Below are 7,471 nucleotides of genomic sequence, written 5' to 3'. Positions count from 1 at the left end.
CCACCACAATTATTAACACTATCATTTTTAAATAATAGAATCATGTAATGTGACTCCTATTTTCGAGTTAAATTATAATTAAAATAGAGTTGATGTCATGATAAGAAAGACCACGATGTCGCAATGACATGACACCAATTGGAGACACGAAGCAAAGGTAACGCCTCGACGACGTGACATGGGACGTCATGATGATGGGTGACATTGGGACAACACGATGCCAGATAATGTGACATGGCAACATATTCCCCACAAATCGGGTTTCTTTTTTTAGTTGAAATTTGATAATTCTAGGGATATTTTAATTATATTAGCCCGCGAATTTTAGCCTACAAATAGGGTTTTTTTTAGCCTTAGAGAAATTGATGCAATAACACAACAAAAAAGAGTTGGGATTTCGTGTTTTAGCTAGAGAGCTTTGTATTATTCAGGGTTTAGTGTTTTTCATTTTTGATTTTCTCTATCACTGTAATCTTTTAGTTTATTTTCCGACTAGTGAAGTTTTGGTTTTTTATCCTCTTCATAAGACACGTAAATATTTGTGTCCAATTTGTTCTATTCATTTTTGTTCGTTGCTTAAATTGAGTTTATCCCTTACAGTTCTAAATATTCATAAGAGGTATAATAAATTAGTTTGAAAATATTTAATAAAATCTTTTCTCGAAAACCATAAACGTTTTCTAAACGTCATAATAATAATATTGAAATCAATTCACTAAGTTAAGTCAGTTTAAAGAATGAATGTCTTTCCTAAAAACGAAATAGCGATTTTTATACAAATAAACTCAAGTAAAAAAGAAAGGCTTTACAGGATCACTTCGATGATCGAATGTAACACCTTTGACTTAGCCAAAACTCCTAAGCGAGGTCAAAGGTGTTACACTACTTGCACTGACTGACAGCTCTCTTTTTGCTTTTCTTCTATAGTTCAGTTTTTTTTTATGAAATAACTTTGGACATCATGAATTTGTGAAATGAAATTCTAGTAGTTTTTTTTTCTAATATCCAACATTGACTATCAAAATAACTTAGATCTAAGGTATATTGTTCTACTCGTTGATAGGTACTAATCCAATGTACCGATCATTGAATTATTGATTGGAGCTCGTAGGCGGAACATTTAAAAAAAAAACTTAACAACTTAGTGACGTAAAGAATATTTTTTGAATAATTTAGTGACTTAAATGAAAACTCTCGAATAATTTAGTGATTAAATTATAATTTTTTTAGTTAAATAATTAAAACAAAAATTTACTCATACTTTAATGACTAATAATGTAATTCATCCAAAAGTTTAGGGTTAAAAAGAATGTTAACCTGGTACATAGTGTGGTCCATAGTGTTGATGTTTCATGTGTTGAATTTTCTAGTTTAGAAAGGCATGTGATATGGAACCACAGAGGTTAAGGTGAATTGGATTTTTCTCTTTATATGAGCATCTGTATTCAATAATTTAAGTAGTCAAAATAAGATATCATTTTCTTTTATTGTTTGTTTTGGAATAATTGATATATTTTTATAAGAAGATTTTTTCATATCGATAATTGTTTGTCTCAAAATAACACTTCTAAAATTTGTGGAAAAATTTTTAAAAGTGTAATGTGTTTTGTCATATTTCATATTATTAAATTAAATATTACTTATTAATAAATGATTAAAAATACTAAAATATTGAATAATAATACGAAAAAACTTGAGGATCATGGCTTTTCAATGATAATAATTAAAACTAATATGATTCTTACTTTTGTGTTAGATTAATTATTTTGTGTGTGTTAAATTTTAAGGTTAAAACATATTCTAATTCTATTTTATTTTGAACATAGTATAAGGGTTAAAATTGAAGTTAGATTATTATTTTATAATATCCCCAAAAAAACAAAAATAAACCTAAAAGAAATAAAAATCACATATTCGGTCTCTTAAAATTCTTAGGGCATTTAAATTAATATAACTATCATTAATTATTTAGACTAATTAATAACATTACAAAACTATAGGAATCATATTACATTAAAAATTAAAGTGTAGCAGTTAAATCTAAAATTTATACGTAATAGAGAAATCAAAATTAAAATTTAATCATATTTCTAAATTTGAAAAAAAGATAAACACCGACGTAAAGCTAAAAAAAAGTCACGTGTTAATCAGTAAAACTTTTAGGATGAGTAGCATTATATAAAAATCATGTAATGTTTTAACTAAAAAATCAATAATATTAATTATTTGGATTAATTAATAATATTATAAAATATAGAAATCAAATTATTTTAAAATTTAAATATATCTATATATATATATTAAATCTCAAATTTAACCATGTTAGAGTCCCGAACATGAAATTTAATCCTTTTGTAAAAGGTGAGAAAGGCAGGTGTTAGGAGGTACCTTCATTTTTTATATAAGTATATAGATTTGTCGGAGTCCATTTTGTTCAATAATGCAATAAATAATGGAAAATGTGTTTTATTAAGTTATGAAAATTTCGATGTTATTATCCACGTTATTTGAGTGGTGGCATTGGATAGAATGAGAAACATTTATGTCATTCAATTTTATTTATAGAGTTTAGTCGACCACCACAATTATTAACATTATCATTTTTAAATAATACAATTAATATTATGTATTTTTGGATTAAACTAGAATTAAAATAGAGTTAATGTTATGATGAGGAAGATCATGATGTCATAATGACGTGATGTCAATTAGAAACACAAAACAGAGGCAACATCCAAACTACGCAACATGGGATATCATGACGATAGGCGACGTCGGGATAACATGATGCAGGACATTATGACGTGGCGACGTATTTCCCATTAAATCGATTTTTTTTTTCAGTCGAACTTTGATAACTCTAAGGATATTTTAATTATATTAGCCTACAAAATTCAGCTTATAAATAGGACTTTTAGTAACCCTAGAGAAGTTGATACAATAATCCAACAAAAGAGAGTTGGGATTTCGTGCTTTAGCTGAAGAATTTTGTATTATTCAATGTTTAGGGTTTTTCAATTTGATTTTCTCTATCATTGTACTCTTTCAGTTTTTTTGCCAACTAGTGAAATTTTGGATTTTTATCCTCTTCATTAGACATGTAAATATTTATTTCTAATTTTTTTCTATTCATTTTTGTTTGTTACTTAAATTGGGTTAAACCCTTACAATTGTAAACATTCATAAGAGGTACAAGAAATTTGCTTAAAATATTTCATAGAATCATATTTGATGTCATAAGTAATGTATAAGTTTTATATATCATTAGTAAATAATAACATAATACATCATTATTAAATTAATAAAAATATAAACAACACTGTAAATAAATACTAATATTAAGTTACAAATTTTCTTAGATTTTCTAATAATACTGTTGGATCTTTCTCAAATGAACTCACTGGCCATTACTCTCAAGATTCCCTAATCAACGAGATTCGTGTTTCCATCATCGTCCTTGTTGATCTCTAATCTCGAAAAACACTGCCTTTGACAAGTGTTTATCAGAACCCTTTCCCATAAAAATTTGTTCATCACTTGTTAAACTGAACGAAGTAGTGCTCCTGGAATTCATGACATGGTCACCAATGCTACTGAACACTTCCCCACTCTCATCTTCCATTGCATAGGCTATGATGGGGCTCTCCTCATCAATATCTTCCTCAATGCCAGCAATGGCATTAGGCTTAAGCCCCTCATCTGCAATTTCTTGCAATTGCAATGCGAACTGTAAGCCCCACAGCACAGCATCCATCAATGGCCTTTCGATTCCGTCATCATGCAAGCTACTCATTACCACTTCGGTGAATTTTTTCAAACACTCGGCCACAATCTTTCCTTTTAAAAATGGATCAATCATATTATAAAGTGTTCCGTTTCGATGGCATTCTTGAACCCGTGCTACTAAGTTTACTCGAGCATTCTCGGCCGAGCGATGAATTGCTGGCCTAGCGCATAATATTTCACAAAGGACAACTCCGAATGAATATACATCGGATTTCTCAGTCAGCTGTCCACGACGGGAATGCTCTGGATCCAAGTATCCGAAGCTGCCTTTCACTACAGTGCTAAAATGGGTTTGGGACATATTAGTGGGGCTGATTCTAGACAACCCAAAGTCTGAAACTTTAGCCACCCATTTCTCATCCAACAAGATATTTGTTGTCTTTACGTCTCTATGATTGATTGTGTGTTTTGCACCTGAGTGAAGATACTGCAACCCTTGAGCGGCACCAAGACAAACCTCTATCTGTTGTTTCCATGGATGAGGAGGGTTTGTGGTGTTGTAAAAATGATCACGAAGTGTTCTATTGGCCATATAATCGTATACTAGAATCATCTCACCGCGGTCGTTGCAATAACCGATCAATGAGACCCAATAGAGGTGACGTAGCTGGGAAAGCATCTCAATCTCGGTCTTGAATTCGTGAGCAGTTTGTTGAGATTCAGGGTTCAACTGTTTGATTGCAACTTGGGTAGCCCCACCATAGATGAATCCTTTGTAAACGTTGCCAAAACCTCCAACACCAATAATGAAAACATTGTCAAAGTTGTTGGTTGCTCGTTTGATCTCAGATAGTGAAAAGTGTCGACAAAGATCGGAAGGCAGAGATGAGCTACCACATTTGGTTGACTCCTTTACTGGAACTCCTTCTCCTTTACTGGAAAACTAACTCCACTGTAGAATTCCCTTACTGGAATCGGTATCTCTGACTCTCATCTTTCGACAAAAAATGAAAAAACAAAGAAGAGAAAGAACAACAAAGCCCGATATTACGCCTCCCACAATGCCGAATACTACTTTGTTGTTGTTATGCTTGGTTGAGGTTGGTGGTGAATTTTCTTTTTGATTTATTGGAACTGGATCTGGACTGGCAAGAACAAAATCGTTGCTCAATTTTAAGATTTCAAGCATTCAAGATGGCATCAGAATAAAGAGTTCTCCAAGCTGACGAAAGATGTAAAGCAATAGAGAGATTTTGCTACTTTTGATTTCCTTTCTTTCCTATTGACACCACATAATCCCGATATACTGGAATCCCATTTCCACCACTCCATGATATAACATTCGCTGCAGTTTCTGCAATTAAATTAGCTAATAAGATCTCAAACACTCTATCACCTTCTTTGGTTATCTCTATCTGGAACTCACAAAATGTAACCTTACGAAGTAATTGAACCCGAATCAACAGAAACTCCCATGTCGATAGTAGTTATCATTCGGGTCTTGTTCATCCCCATTGTCCCTGACAGTTATATAAACATCCCTTAGAGCAAAGTACGATGGTATCTTGTTGAAGGTGAGATTAATCTTGGTATTAACAGGAAGAGCACTTGGTTTGGCTATTGTCAAATAGGCGTCATCTTTTAACCACCACGAACATCAAAGTGTCTTCTCTGGCGAATTTCCTCTCACCAACTTTGACTCGATACATCATCTCAAGGGCAGTGTTGTTTCCTAGGGTGTACAAGCTTTCCTGGGCCTGGCCAAGAAAAGGTATGCCGTCATCATCAATCTCTGGTGTATAATATAGATTGATCGGCATGGAAACAACTTCGATGGCATTGATGAAATCATAAGAATGAGTGATATCAGGACTAGGAGTGAAGGTTAAGTTTAACCTTTGACCTTCAACGTTTGTACAAAATTCTTTGATAAGTGGAACGTTGGGTACAGCATGGAGTGAAGCATTAAAATTCCTAATAAAAGGTAAAAGGACCAGTTTGAACAGAGAAGAAAGCTTTCTTAGAAGGGTCGTCAAAAGCTTTCTTAGAAGGGTCGTTAAAGCTTAGATATGAAGTTGGATAGAAGTGCAAGCGGATGAACTTTGGGCCAGAAGTGAGGGGAATAGAATAGGTGAACTGCGAGTAAGAAAGACGAGCTGTGGAGTAGGGGACATTACCAACTGATGAGGGCGATGGAGATACAGCTTTAGCCGGTGATGATTTGTTCTTGTTGTTTTCTGACTCTATCGGGCTGAATTTTCTGTTGAAGGGCTGTTGGTTGTTACTGATTAGTTTAGTATTCTAACTAAAAGTCGTTACTTAGTTAAGCAGTTAAGGACTAGATTGTAGATGTATAAATAAGTTGAGGGTGTAACTTAAAGATTAATTTTTTTTTTCAATTAGAAAAAAGGTTCTTCAGATAGTTAACTTTTCCCTTTTCTCACTGCCCTAAATCGACGAAACTTCTCTGCACTGTTTCCTTGTGCTCATCCCCAGAGTATCAGTATTTGACGACGGTCGTTGATGAATTTCAGCATGGTATCAGAGCTACCGATGGCGCTTCTTCTCCGGTCGTCGTGAGTACCGTTTACAAAGTGTTCTGCTTTTGTCTTTTTTAGGTCGCTTGTGTGCTTGTAGCTGGTTATTGATTCGTTGCGATGGGAACTCCTGCAATTTGTGTTGATTTCAATCATTCATTATATTTGCATCCATCGGATACTCTAGGTACACAATTGGTTTCTTATCAACTTCTTGGACCCGAGAACTTTACTGTTTGGAGTCGTGCAATGCGAATCGCACTGTTAGCGAAGAATAAGTTAGGTTTTGTTGATGGTTCTTGTTCTAAAGCGTCGGTGACAGTCGATTTGCATTCGCAATGGGATAGATGTAATGCTTTAGTGTTATCTTGGATTTTGAACACTGTTAGCAAGGAACTTTCAGCAGGAATAGTATTTGCTTCTAGTGCTGCCTCAGTTTGGACTGATCTTAATGAGCGTTTCAACAAAGTAGATGGTTCTCGAATTTTCTTTCTTCATCGAGAAATTGCTTCTCATAGTCAGGGGACTACGTCAGTATCTTTGTATTTTACTAAAATGCGGTTGTTGTGGGATGAGTATGATGCGCTTGTGGCTTTTTCCTCTTGTGGTTGCTGTGAACATTCAAGGCAGAACTCTGAACATATTGTTCAGCAACGATTGTTCCAATTTTTAATGGGGCTAAATGAAACTTATAGTGCTGTTCGTAGTCAGATCTTGTTGATGCTTCCATTGCCTACTGTTAGTCAGGCTTATTCCATGTTAATGCAAGAGGAAGCTCAGCGACTTCATGCTTCAGGCCCAGTTACTTCTGAACCAACATCGGTGTTTTTGGCTAATGCTGCTCAGAAGAAACGGTTTAATGGTATTTGTGACCATTGTAAAGTCAAGGGACACAAAAGAGAAAATTGTTTTCGGCTAATCGGATATCCTCCTGATTTTAAGTTCACCAAAAAGAAGACTGTTAATTCTAGTAACTCAGTGGTGACTCATGTAACTGCAGCTGACACGGTGGATAAAATGGCTACTGTAGACTCGCCTCACCCACCACAAGCTCCTGTTTTTACACAAGCTCAATATCAACAAATATTAAGCTTGTTGAATAAAGAGTCCTCTGTTGCGCCTGCTGCAAGTTTGGCCGAGACCAGTTTGGCAGGTATGGTGTTGCCTTGTGAATGGATATTAGACACCTTGGTGCTACTAACCATATG

The 7,471-nt window shown here is 34.2% G+C and overlaps 1 pseudogene; it reads right to left on the bottom strand.

The window, feature by feature from the left end:
• Positions 1–3,448: 3,448 nt before the first annotated feature.
• LOC108476828 (receptor-like protein kinase FERONIA) lies at positions 3,449–6,216 on the bottom strand (annotated as a pseudogene).
• Positions 6,217–7,471: the final 1,255 nt, after the last annotated feature.

This window comes from Gossypium arboreum, chromosome 7 (genome assembly GCF_025698485.1).
Source record: "Gossypium arboreum isolate Shixiya-1 chromosome 7, ASM2569848v2, whole genome shotgun sequence".
NCBI lineage: Eukaryota > Viridiplantae > Streptophyta > Magnoliopsida > Malvales > Malvaceae > Gossypium > Gossypium arboreum.
The sequence above is the reverse complement of the archived record's forward strand: the minus strand, read 5'-3'. Positions and strand labels throughout refer to the sequence as shown.